Source organism: Oryza glaberrima, chromosome 4 (assembly GCF_000147395.1).
Source record: "Oryza glaberrima chromosome 4, OglaRS2, whole genome shotgun sequence".
NCBI classification, from domain to species: Eukaryota; Viridiplantae; Streptophyta; class Magnoliopsida; order Poales; family Poaceae; genus Oryza; species Oryza glaberrima.
Genome location: NC_068329.1, coordinates 8,669,911 through 8,683,885, shown reverse-complemented (window position 1 = coordinate 8,683,885; position 13,975 = coordinate 8,669,911). Strand labels below are relative to the sequence as shown.

General features: G+C 44.3%; 1 non-coding gene across 1 annotated transcript; it reads right to left on the bottom strand.

Annotated features, from left to right (window-relative positions):
- Positions 1-356: 356 nt before the first annotated feature.
- Positions 357-463, bottom strand: LOC127772405 (small nucleolar RNA R71). The gene has a single exon (XR_008017393.1). It is a non-coding gene; the product is annotated as a small nucleolar RNA R71 (small nucleolar RNA).
- Positions 464-13,975: the final 13,512 nt, after the last annotated feature.

Here is a 13,975-nt window from a genome sequence, read left to right as displayed (position 1 = left end):
AGACCCTCCGCGAGTACGCTGCTCCCACTGCTGATAATGTGGCCATTGGGCCACAGATCAACATGGGAGACGTGGATTTCGATCTGAAGTCCAGCCTCATCACAATGGCACAGGCTAGCCCGTTCTATAGCAAACCTAACGAGGATGCCAACGCTCATCTGCAGCCGTTCCTGGAGATCTATAGCACGTACACTATAAGGGGTGTCAGTCCAGACGCCGTCAGGCTGATGCTGTTTCCGTTTTCCCTTCTCGGGAAAGCGAAGCAGTGGTTTTATGCCAACCGTGTTGCTGTCAACACCTGGGACAAATGCTCTACGGTATTCCTCTCGAAATTCTTTCTGATGGGCAAAACCAATGCCCTTCGTGGAAGGATTTCCAGTTTTCAGCAGACGAGGGACGAGTCCATTCCTGAAGTATGGGAACGACTTCAGGTGTATGTGGCCGCCTGTCCTCATCATGGGATGGACGATTGGCTAATCCTGCAGAATTTCTATAATGGACTCACTCCAACGTCCCGTGACTGTCTGGACGCAACAGCTGGAGGAGCGTTCTTCTCTAAGACGGTTTGAGGAGTTGTTGATCTAATAGAGAAGATGGTCTCCAATTTGGGTTGGAGCGAGGAACGACTCCAAACTCGTCAGCGAGGTATGGACACCGTCAAGGAGACGGAATTACTCGCCGCCAAGCTCAACCTCCTCATGAAGCGATTGGACGACCACGACAAACGGCCACAAAGCACCGTCAAAGCCTTGGACTCACACGTCACGTGTGAGGTCTACGGTGGCACGGGTCATTCTACGAATGACTGCCCGGAAACCCGTGAAGTGGCGATGTACATGGGCAACAACAACAATGGGTATCGTCCACAAGGAGGTCTGGGCTGGAACCAGCCACGCCCGTACTATCAAGGAGGAAACAACAACGGTAACTTCTCTAACCAACCCTCCTTGAAGGATCTCGTTTTTGCACAAGCTAAAACCACTGATGCTCTAAGCAAAAAGCTAGCTTCCAATGACAAGATCCTAGAGAACATCAACGTTAAGCTAGATGGTTTCGCTTCCGCTTTTCAAAACCAGCTGAGCTTCAATAAAATTATAGAAACCTAGCTAGCTCAATTGGCTTGTCTAGTCCCTGCAAATGAAACTGGGAGGATTCCGTGGCAACCCGACTCCTCCATTCAAAATGTCAAGGCGATCACGACGAGGGGAGGTAAGTCCACTCATGATCCGCTGTATCCTAACCTTGCAGGAACTAATGGGATAGCTAGAGAAGCGCCATCTAGTGACTCGGCTGACAAAGAGGTTCAGCCAGAAAAGGCCGTGCCGTAAGAATACTGCGACACACGATTGCTGCCATTTCCTCAACGGAGTAGGAAACAGTCAGTTGACGAGCAGTTCGCTCGTTTTGTTGAAGTAATCCAAAAGATTCACATCAGCGTGCCATTGTTCGATGCTATGCATGTGCCAACATATGCCCGTTATCTCAAGGATATCGTCAACAACAAGAGACCGCTCCCAACAACGGAGGTGGTTAAGCTGACAGAGCAATACAGCAACGTCATACTCCACAAGCTCCCGGAAAAGAAGAAGGATTCGGGGTGTCCTATGATCACCTGCTCGATCGACCAAGCCCTGTGTGATCTCAGAGCCAGTGTCAGTGTCATGCCAAAGGATGTTTTTGACAAGCTCAATTTCACGGTGTTGGCACCAACACTGATGCGCCTACAATTGGCTGACTCGTCGGTTTGTTACCCGGTAGGGATAATGGAGGATGTGCCAGTCATGATACGGGACTTCTTCATCCTGGTTGATTCCGTGGTGCTGGACATGGACACAGGAAAGGAAACGCCGCTCATCTTGGGGCGTCTATTCCTTAGCACCGTAGGAACCAACATTGACGTGGGAACGGGAAGTACTCATTTCCATATCAACGGGAAGGAAGAAAAGTTTGAGTTCCAGCCAATGACTGAATAATGCTCCATGGTCAGAATAAAGTACGGGCCAAACCCGCAAAACATTCAAATGGTCGAAGTGGAGCCACCCAAAACAGACAGCCTGGTGAAGTTCATGCAGAATTTCTTTGAAAAGGAAACAACGATGCCCAGGAACCGTTATTGGAATACGCCGGTAAAATCAAGCACACCGGCCAAGAAGCTAGAGCAGCCGTCTCAGAGGAAGCCGTCTCCCGCACCGAAACAAAAGAAGGTGTGGAAAGAAAAACCAAAGACGCCCGCTCCATCACCTCCGGAGACGGGTGGAAAATCCGCGCACTAAAATGAAGGGAGGTACGGTCTTGCACGTCGGACCCAAAATGACGCGACCTTCGCCAACAGGTAAATTGGTATGCATCCATATATTTGCTTTCAACGATTTAAATTTTTCCATCAACACATATTTGAATTTCAAATTTGCATTTAGGATTTTTGAATTTTGAGGAAACCCTTCAAATGAATTTTTCAGAGCAAGCCAAAATAAAATTTTCAACGAAAATTCACTGTGCCACGACAACACTGACCATTGGAACCCAACGGCCGAAAGTGGGGCCGGTTGGGCCCACCAGGGGTTCGGCCGAACCCCCTGCCTCCCTTTTCGAGGCAACGGCTAGTGGGCCCTACAGGTCAGTTTTGACCGTTGTGGGTGCACTACTTAAGCCAACCAGTCGGGAGAGGGAAATCCATCCCATTTCAACACATTTTCATTCCCTCTCTAAAGTTTGCTCTCAAATTCATTCAGGTTTTGATAGTTTCCCTCAAATTCAAATACTTAGCTGCATATATACAAGTTGCTTTAGTGAAACTCTTGTTATTCTAACCCCCGCCAAGTTAGTCCATTCTTGCTACATTGTGCAGAATGAGGAGGCGATTGTCTTGTCTGTTCAAGGGGTCCGGTTCTTCGTCAAGTCGTCATGACGAGTCTAGTGCTAGTTCATCAGCTGATGTCTCTATTGGTATTTCTTATGATCACAGATAGAATCCGCAAGTGCACGGATATACCGATGTAGCACTTCCCCTACGGAGTATTCCAAAGGGTATCGAATCCAAGAGAACGTGTGTGGCCAGTTCTTCCTCCGGTTCATCCAAGGACACCAAACATATGATAGGCTAGGATAGAGAGGATTTTCTAGTGAGAAACGGTGTCTAGGGAAAGCTTAACTTTAATGCTAATGCAATACTTTAGGCACTGGCAACCCGCTGTTCCCAGATGTCGCTCTACTACGTACCCGGACAGGGAGGACAGTGCTCTTGAGGGCTATCACCACCTCTACACCTACCTGAAAAGAACTGTGGGATACGTAGCAACCACTGGAGATTAATTACCTAGACACCGCGTCTACGCAATTAATAACTACTCTAGTGCAGATCTAAGAAAAAAGCAATCACTATAAAATAAATGGATTATAGTGAACAATGATCCCGTATGCTATTTAGGAACTAACCAAGAGATAATTCTAATGAGATAAATCTAAATTACCGACAACAGAATAAAATGAGAGAAGATTACCGACAACTCCGGAATTCTTCCGACTCCTTCTACTCTACTCTCTTCCTATTCTAGTATACAATTTAGTACACTAGAGCCTCTTATAATTCCGCTCAAGCTTGGGAGTGTGTGTGTGAAGTGAGGGAGTGGAGCTCGTTTTATAGGGCAGTTATGACGGTTGTGAGAAGGGGAAATGTCCCAACTGCCCCGCAACCATCATTAGGAGAGCATCTAGAGCATCCACATCAAACCCCAGGATCAACGGTGATCAGGGGGATTCGGCCGAACCAGGTGGTTTGGCCAAACCTGGGCTGGGCCCATCTCGCATGGCCCTTGGCCCATGTCCTCCGCTGGTCCTCCTCTATCCATTCTTTGGTATTTTGGACTGATTCTTTGGTGTTTTGATGAAGTTCTCAACCCATCCTTATTTGGATACATAATTCTCCTCACTTTAGTCTAGATTTCCTCCCAACCTTGGGGTTTATCTCCTGCATACAAATATACATCTACACTTGTGGAATATGTGAGATTAAGCACCTATCACTATGTTGGATGTTTTATTATCTGAACTTTACGCATATGTTAGCAGTATAGAATCGGCATTTAATAGCCGCCAATAGTCTCGATGGAGGATGCCGAAGCTCCACGACGTCTCTTGAATGACGCCGACCTCGACCTTGTCCACGATCGGGAAAGACAAGCCTACTACATGCTAAGTGACCGGGAGTGCTCACACACGAGAATACTCTCCGGAGCTGCTAAAAAAGATAGGTATGGATGTTGATTTTCGTGCTATTTGGAAAGCTGTTGGTTGGCAGAGATTTGTTGTGGTAGATGAGCCTGGTTCTCGTTTGCTTACTTTGCAATTTCTGTGCACTTTGAAAGAAATAGAAGATGGAATTTCCTTTTGATTTTTCTATAAGGAATACACACTTACATGGAAAGGATTAAGTACACTTCTTGGTTTTCACGATTCCTGTAAAATCGATCTCCAGAAAGGAATTTTCAAGGTTCGAGAAAAATAGGTTTTGGGAATATATTTCTGGTGCTCCAATATGCAAGAAACCTAGAACGAATTGATATCCATAATCCTACACTTAGGCTCATGTACAAAAGGACATATTCTGAAACATGGAGTAGGCGGATCTTTGATATATTTTTTCCCCAGTTGTACAAATGAAATCCCGTTGCCAAATACGAGGTATCATTTGTACAACTGCCATGAACTAACCATTCCCATCATGAACTCCTTCTTCATCGACATCTTCGTGAAGCTAGTCTAGTACAACAATAAATCTAAATTTGGCAACGGGAGCGTCCCCGAGCAAATAGAGGTGCCCTAAGGACACGGGGTGACCCGAGCTTGACAATCACCAAAATACATGTCTTCAAAACCTTGGGAGGGGTTCGCCCCGTTATGTAGGGCTGGTGGGATCCGATGGTTTCCTTAATTGCAAGACGGTACAAACATGGTGTATAACTCATTAGCAATATGGTGGCATGACGATGCATATTGTCTCTCTTGCATGACCACATCACCCCGAAGAAAACAAGGAACGTAATGTGGCACGCCCTTGGCATTCTTCCCCTGGGTCCAGTCCTAGTAGCTGCGGTGGAAGCCCGAGGACATCTGGGACAAACTTTTGCTTCCCTATTCCACTTGTCAGACGGTATTGGTCTGGTCGGCTCGCTTGGAGGGACAGTGACAAGACTAAGCATATATAGTTCAATGGAGAGGGTCCCACTCCTGCATGCATGCATCGGCATTATGGACTCCCCTTCACGTATAAAAGGAGGATCCATGCCACCGGGAAAATTGTTTGCACTTCCTTCTAACTAGGCTAGCCATATATTGAGTGAGCAAGGATCCTCTCCTTCCCACCTAACTTTTCACGTCTCATTTTGCAATCCACTTCATCATCATCCATAGTCCACCACACAGGAGTAGGATATTATGCATCCGTGCAACCCAAACATCCATCCTCACATGCAATCAGCGATCCGATCTCAAAACTTACACCCCGACCAAACTCTCAAAGGGGGAGTGCCTTGCTTCCCCGCTAGAGAAGTTTCGTACTCCAACACACAAGTTGTCCATAAAGAAACAAATAATCTCTACCAAACGAAAGTTACTTTGGGACTTCATCAGATCATCTAACAACACATTCAACATAAATGAGAATTAGGAACCACATGTGGCCAAACACAAGTGCAATCATGGCAACCGATGGCATTGAACGTTTAGGGAGGAGTCACCCCTCCACTCCATTGTCAAGGAAGTGACATCATCAACATTTTGGATTCAAGAGAGGTCACCTCTGCCATGGCCATCGTGCATTTCACTAGTGGAGAAAGCCTTATTAGTCTCACCTCGTAACCCCCCTGTAGTCCTGACTACCAATCCGAAACTAAAGATCGCTCTCTTTAGTCCCGGGTGAAATAACCGGGACTAAAGATCCATTTACTTTTTTATTTGCATGGCCATGTTGCTGCATGGCTTATATATATATATATATATATATATATATATATAATTTAAAATAAATTAGACATGTATAATTTAAAGCACTTAACATTTTATGTGCATTGTGCATATATGACCAAAATATATATTTACACTAAAGTAAATATGTACATATATAAATATAGACATGTATTACAATTCATTTTGTCCTAGCTACGGCTTTAACGTCGGTGTTATCTCAGAAGAAGAAGGACCGATGTTATGAATTGTCAATCCGTCGTAGTAGAATTCACCATCGGGATCAAGGACTTGTTCGTTGATGAATCCCATGAGTTGTTCTTGAACAGCCGCGATAAATTCCTTGTGTGTGAGGTTGTCCCTCATGTGAATAACCTATGAATGTATGAAATTCATTAGTAAACAAGAAATCGATACGTATACGCAATGAAATTTTGAATGGTTTATACGTACATCGAGCTCTCTTGTGGTATAGATTTGGGTTGTAAGGCAGTGGCAATACTCGCATACGTAGTAGCCGCACAAGTTAGTTCCCTGGCTCTGTTTTGCACACTATATATATACATCACAAACGACGAGAGATTTAATATACACTTATATTTGAATTAGAGATTCAATATAATTTTAGAGCATGTACTCACTGGAAATTTGAACCTCCGGCTAAGTTTTTCTTTCCAAGTGCCACGAACCTGGGTACGGAACCGATCCCAAGCCCTACATGGAGTTTAAAGCTATGATTAATTATTATCCAAGATCCCCATAGTAGCAATAGCAAAATTCGTAATAACATTGGAACATATGACATTACCTGTCTATAAGTTCAAAAACTTGGTGAAAAGTAGACTCCTTTTTATTCATTGAGTCATAGACATTGACTCTACATGCCTCCAAGTCGAAAAGTAAAAGGACCCAGTGAAATCTGCAATTTGCGTGAGATGATATATGAAACACTGTAGATGTATGTACGGGAACGAAATTTGTTCGGAAGACAGTAAAAACTAACTCTGTGTTGTACGGCAGTAGTATGAACGTCTTGTAATGCTGTTGCATCAAGAAATGGATGAGATTGTCCTCTGTGTCTTTCGGAAACTTGCTGATCATTTAGACGTTTACTTTCCGAGGGTCGATGAATCTAGTATCGAAAACCCCCCGCCATTGGGCCCTTTGAATCTCCATTCTGCAACAATAAAAGGAATTATTATATATGGTGTACATATATACAAGGAGCTAATTAATGGAACGTATCAAATCTAACTCAACGATACTTACAAAATCCATGCGCTCAGAAGAGAGACGTCGAGGGCGTCCAGCTGGTATAGTTCATAGATACCCTTGAAATGGATCCAAAGAACATCTTCTCCTTGGAAGAAGTCGGAGTTTCTGATCCTCGCTCCGAACATCTCTCTACCGTTGGCGCTCATTTCCATGTACCATTGACAATCGGTAGATCTATGTCGGTAGGGATTGCAGCTGCTCAGGCTTGACAAGCGGTTTACCGAGTTCGAACTGGTATTTCACTTCTGCCTTTGGGATTGGTGCGCCTGTAAGCAACTAAGCCCTAGTTAGCCTGGTGTCAGAAATGAATTCTTTTATTCTAATTTCTTAACCGGTCACCAATGGCTCGACCTCCTGGTTTGGTTGCTCTGCAAGCTGAGGGACTGGTTTGGACTTTCCAAAATACGCTTTTCTAAGTGTTCGCTCATAGTCCGTTAGCTTTAAGACCTCCTTGACTGGTCCCGACATCTTCTTGAAGAAGTTCTTGGCACTCGGGTCTACAGGAATCTGCTTTTCTGGACTCCAAGGCTTCAATTGCCTCTTCACTTCTGCTGCCACATAAGTGTCAAGCTCCTCTTGTGTGCAATCGTACGATGGCTCCTGTTTTTGGTGCTGGCAACATTCTTCTTCGTTGCCCTTGTGCGGGCAGGCGGTGGAGCTTGGAGAGACCTTGACTTGGAAGGTGCCAGAGGACACGGCGCAGGAGCCTGAGGAGGAGACGGTGCACGAGGTGGAGGAGGCAGAGAAGGTGGAGGAGATGGTGGAGCCTGAGGAGATGGTGCAGGAGACGCCGCTTGTCGCCCAGGGAGGATGATGTAGCGCTTGCGCCATAGTATAATGGCATGGCTTATGTCTCGTAGATTCGTCTCACCATCTCCTCCAGGGTAGTCCAACTCGAGATCCTCATACGCGGCTCGACCCTCGAGTATCCTGGTGGAATCGGCTTGCAGTGGTAAGTCCATGAAGGGTCTATTGGGATGGCCATTCCCCACGCCACCTTCATGTGATGAGAGGTTATCTATTAGTAATCAACCTAAGCAGCAACTTGCGGAATGTACATGTCAAAATCATAAAACTACGAGCATACCTTGATTGATAAGTTCTTGAAGGGAATATGCAGCTCACATGGTGTCCGCTGCGTGATTTCATCAACGGGGCTGGTGGTTTCGTCCTGAGTTTGCATGGCGTCCATGCTCTGTGATCCTAACTGCCCGTTCAAGCACAGCTGCTACGATTGCCTGAGGGGCTGACCATTACAGAAGGAATGTACGGCTGGGGATCCTGGCTCCGAAGTACGGCCATGCGTTCATCCACCTTCCTTGCCACCTCCTCTTGCATGCTGAGCTCGTAGCTCGATACCCTGTACTCAAGATCTGCAATCTTAGCCTCGGTATCTCTCTTGCTCCTCATCTGACTCCTGTACGTGTGGATGTCCTCCTTGAGTCCAATCTTCCAAGGAACCACGCCTTTCCCTCGCATTCGTCCTGGATGCTCAGGAGTCTGCACGGCGAGTGACGGCTCGTCCTTCTTTCTGTCGGGTCGGAATGTGCCATGAGAAGAGGTTTCCACTGTGTCCGTTAGTCGACTTGCAGCATCGTGTATCTGATCACTGAACACCAGGGAGCCATCAACAGGGTTAAGTGTTCCACCGTGAGCATAGTACCAGAACTTCGATCGATCCGGTCATTTAGCGGTGGCTGGTTCGACACCCCTCTCAATCAAGCTGGCCTCCATCTCCTCCCACTTCGGCATTGCGATGCTATTGCCGCCTGACCACAGGTGGTGACGGTACTTCTTAGCAGCATTTTCTGTGTTTCGTTCCATCAGCGCCTGCCCTTGTTGCCCTGTGTTGTAAGCAACAAATTCGTCCCAATGATCCCTTAGCTTCGGGAATATGTCGAAGTTCGGTGTTAGGCCCTTCAGGATGTATTTCTTGTAGAGATCTCCCTTGAAGATATGGAACTATTCTGCCATTTTCTTAAGAGTCCACTATTTCACTATGTTCTCCGTACCCGCAGGGAGCGTGAACGTCTCGAGCATTATGGTCCACAGCATCTCTTTCTCTGATTCTGGGACAAAGCTATCATAATCCTCGCGTGCCCTTGTTCTGCGCCAGTACACCTTGCTGACAGGCACGTTATCCCTCACAACCCAACCGCTGTGTCATACGTAATTCTTGGCTGCTTCTGCCGGGGCACTAGGTCGGCCGTCTTCGTCCACCTCAGTTATGATGTGCTAACCCTCTAACTTCTTCGTGGCACCTCGTTGTCCGCGTGCCCTCTTCTGTCCAGCGGAGGATTGACTTCCACTAGCCTCCTCCTCCTTGTTCCCCTCCTCATTCCCCTCCACATCACTCTCCACGTTCCCCTGCATGTTCCCCTCCTTGTTCACCTCCTCGTTCAAGTACTGGTTTGGATCCTTGTTCCCCTCTTCATTCCAGTACTGGCTGCTGTTGGTATTTCTTAACGACATTACTACAAATATAATTCCCAGCAATGGCGCAGAAATACTGTTGGTATATTATGGTTACAGAGTTCATCCGCAAGCACACGGATATACCATTGTAGCATTTCACCCGACAGTATTCCAAGGGTATCGTATTTATTTTATCCCGTGGGAAGATTATCTAGAGAGAACTCAACTAATAATTTATATATTACTTGTGATAATCATAGTCTAAGCAGGGGTTAAGATAATTCAAGGGTAGAGTGACACACAAGCAGTAACTACTCATTCTTGTAATATATCATCTCGTGACACACAAGCAGTAATCTATTCCTATACTTCTAATATACATAGTATACATACATTCTAGTTAACTGATATACTAGCTAATACCCTCTATCCGATGCCCTCCTGGTACTTCGAGAAGCCACCCCTGACTGCCGAGTTCCTTACGACAGCCCGTAATGACCATACAACCGGGGCTAAATACGGAGGAATACCCTCCCCAGGGAATTAACTTAGAAATACCTGTACTGAGCTGTCACCATCAGCGGCCCACCTCTCATCCGCAATATATAACCCCAAATAATGATATCCCGTAATCTAGACACCACGTCTAAACTACCAGATACTACTCTAATATCATCGTCATGACATAGAGTAATTGCATAAGCAAACATTATACCCGCACCAAAGCATCTCCTAGATAAACTAGCCGTATATTCAATATAACATGAACATAATGTAAAGTAGGTACTCATATACATGGAAAGTATTTCAATACCATAAATGTATTTAGAAGAGTATTCTAATAAAAGTACAAAGCTTACAAAAGAGAAGAGAAAAGCTACTAGATCCATACCAAAACTCTTCCGAAGGCTTCCGGACTCCTGATTTCTACTCTATTCTTATTCCACCAGCTAGATACTACTAAACTAAACTTGAGAGTAATGAGAGAGCTATTGTTTGAGGTGTGTGTTGAAGTGAAGAGAGTGAACTCCTTAAATAGGCAGGTAACAACGGTTATGGCTGTTGGAAAGGTCGGTAATACACTCCAACCGCCATAAGGAGTGAATCTCCACTGTTCCCTCAAAACCTTCCGTCCAGCGGCTTCACGGCAGGTTCAGCCGAATCCCCTGGTTCAGCCGAACTAGGGGCCGTCCCAAGCAGCCCACATTTTGGCTGGTAGCCTCCTCTAGTGTTCCTCTCCGTAGACTTATGAATTTTGGCCCAGTGTATCGTGTCAATTCTGAGTTCTTGGCCCATTCATACATAAGTCTGGTTCTCGACATCGTCCGATTGATTTATCGTCTGAGTTGATGTCGATTCTCCTCCATTTTATTGTCATTCTCTGCAAAAGGTTAGTATACCTATTACTAGTGGAATATTATTATTCTAACATATTTATGCATTGCAAGCATCACTAGTTCTCCTCTATTTTGTTAATATTGATGGTCGAAACTGATCGATAACGACCGTCAACAAAACCCCCCAAGCTTGAACCTTTGCTCATCCCGAGTGAAGGATGAAAGGGAACAAAGACTTGGTTGTTGATCAGGAGTTGCTACTATGCTGCATATCTCAAATATACATGTGCAAAGTATATGTACTCTCTCTCAGATTAAATAATCTTTGGCACGATTGCTTACCTTTACCCCTGATTCCCACGAGACACTACTTCTCCTTGCCTTGGGCGGTTGAAAGACAGAACAGCAATTTAGAGTACCAATCACCAGATCTTTATTCAACTCGTATTCCGGAAATTTTCAAATGATTTTGCAAAAGAAAGCCAAGTTCCTCAAATGATTCACTCAGTCTCTCTAAGTGTATCAATATGAATAACTCACCAAATATTGTCTTTTTGATTCCTACTCTAAGGTTTGATATGTGGAGCTCAGTAGGGATCAAACATGTCATACTTGCATTCACATTTATTACTAAGTCAAAAACTTAGACTAAAGCAGATAACTAAACATACTCAAGATCAAGATCGTGCAAAATGTGTGTGTGTGGTATATGATGGAATGGCACATGAAGAAAAATAAAGAAAATGCTTCTTCTTTGTGCATACTTTCTTCTCCCAAAAAAATCCTTCTTTTATTGATTAGGAGAGGGCATAGTTCTTTTTTTTTCTTTTTCAATATCATGCTCATGCTTGATGGAGCATAACTTTATTTTTCATAACCATGCCTTTCCCTCCCTTTTTTTTTTCGAAAGGATATTTTTTTCTTTAGGAGAAGAAAGCACATGCAAGCATGGAGAATTTATTTTGGTGGTAATATGGAAATGGAATAGAATATTGCTTACCTCCCAGTGTAGGAGTTTAGCATGTGCATATATGTGGGTGTATGATCTTGATCATAGAGCATGAGAAGTATCTACACAAGTCAGAAGAGTTTGACAAAGTTCAATGTAATGACAAGCAACCAAAATGTATATGGTTTAATCATGATAGCATATTTTTGGCTCTGGTAGGAATTTATATCAAATGAGGAACTTTCAATTTTATCATTTTGAAAAACACAGCATCCGGAATTCAAGTCAAACTAGTATCAGGATCATAGCAACTCTTATTTACTATCTCATATCTCGCAACAACTTAGACTTAGATCAGCAAGTGCAGCTCATTTACCTTAGGTTCCCGGATAAATGTTGGCTACTTATATTTAACCCTTGATAGAGCATTTACCAAGAACCCATATATCAGAGATATAAAACAGAGCTACTATTCATCATTTCAACTAAGAGAACTAGCTTGTTTTACCTAGCATGACTCAAACCTATCCTATCTTTTTGGTATTTTCTAGTTTGCAAATTTTTATGCTGTTTTCAAGTTTTATAAGATGCAATTGGAAAGCAAATATGCAATTGAAAAGGGAAATATACAATGTGATACAAGTTACCTCAGTGGGGGGAGAGATATCTCCCCCCAAGCTTGGCTTTCGCTCAGGGTCCTTGGTAAGGATTGAACCCCTGAAAACGGAAGTACGCTTGAAGGTCATCGTGCTGTTGCTGCATCATGTTGTTGATGTTGGTGAATTAAGCATCAACAGATTGTTGCCATTCTTGCGTTTGAGCTATGTGTTCCATAAGGTCGTACTGGATCTCTCCCGTCTGCATATCAAGGGTATCCATTCTCATAGTGATTTCACCCAAATCCCAACGAGAGGAACTTGAGCGCCATTCACTTGGAGATGGAGGCACACTACTTGATTTGGGAGGTTTGATTGTCCCTCCATTGGATGTCATGAGGTGCATGCCACCGGTCCTCACTGGCACTTGCCCAGGTTGAGACTTTGATGCTATGGCGTGGAGCTTGAGTCCATCCGGGTGCATCCCAAGTTGGTGCCCAACCTGCCTCATACATCTGCACAGGTGTTGAGAATGATGAACTTTCTCATCCGTTCCTTGTCATGTTGTGCGTCTACCTGTATGCTCCACCTGCACGAGATTCTTCTATGGTCTGCATGGGAATGGTTAGTTCATGGCAGTTGTACAAATGATACCCCGCATTTGGCAACGGGATTTCATTTGTACAACTGAGGAAAAAGTAAATCAAAGATCCATCTGCTCCATGTTTCAGAATATGCCCTTGCACTAGATAAGCCTCATCAATACACAGACGAGCGGCTGAGATAAAATCAATTTGGTCGCTAACGACCCCTAGCCCTTTTGCTATCCGAGTAATCAGAGAAGTGCACTCAACAGGAGCAGAGAACTTTATACTTTCTAACCATTGCCTTATCATACATTTCATAGGAGCAATTTTGATCTTTCTAAAAATGGCACACATGATAATCAATTCATCTCCCCTAATGGGCCTTAGATCACCTCTAGGAAACAAAGTCATAGCAATCCATTTGTGCATGAGCCTAAGTGTAGGATTATGGATATCATTCGTTCTAGGTTTCTTGCATATTGGAGCACCAGAAATGTCTTCCCAAAACCTATTTTTCTCGAACCCAGAAATTCCTTTCTGGAGATTGATTTTACAGGAATCGTGAAAACCAAGAAGTGTACTTAAGCCTTTCCATGTAAGTGTGTACTCCTTACGGAAAAAGCGAAAGGAAATACCATCTTCTATTTCTTTCAAAGTGCATAGAAATTGCAAAGTAAGCAAACGAGAACTAGACTCATCTACCGCAGCAAATCTCTGCCAATCAACAGCTTTCCAAATAGAACGAAATTCAACATCCATACCTATCTTTTTCAGCGGCTCCGGTGAGTATTCTCGCATGTGAGCATACTCCCGGTCGCTCAGCATGTAGTATTCTTGTCTATCCCGATCACTGAC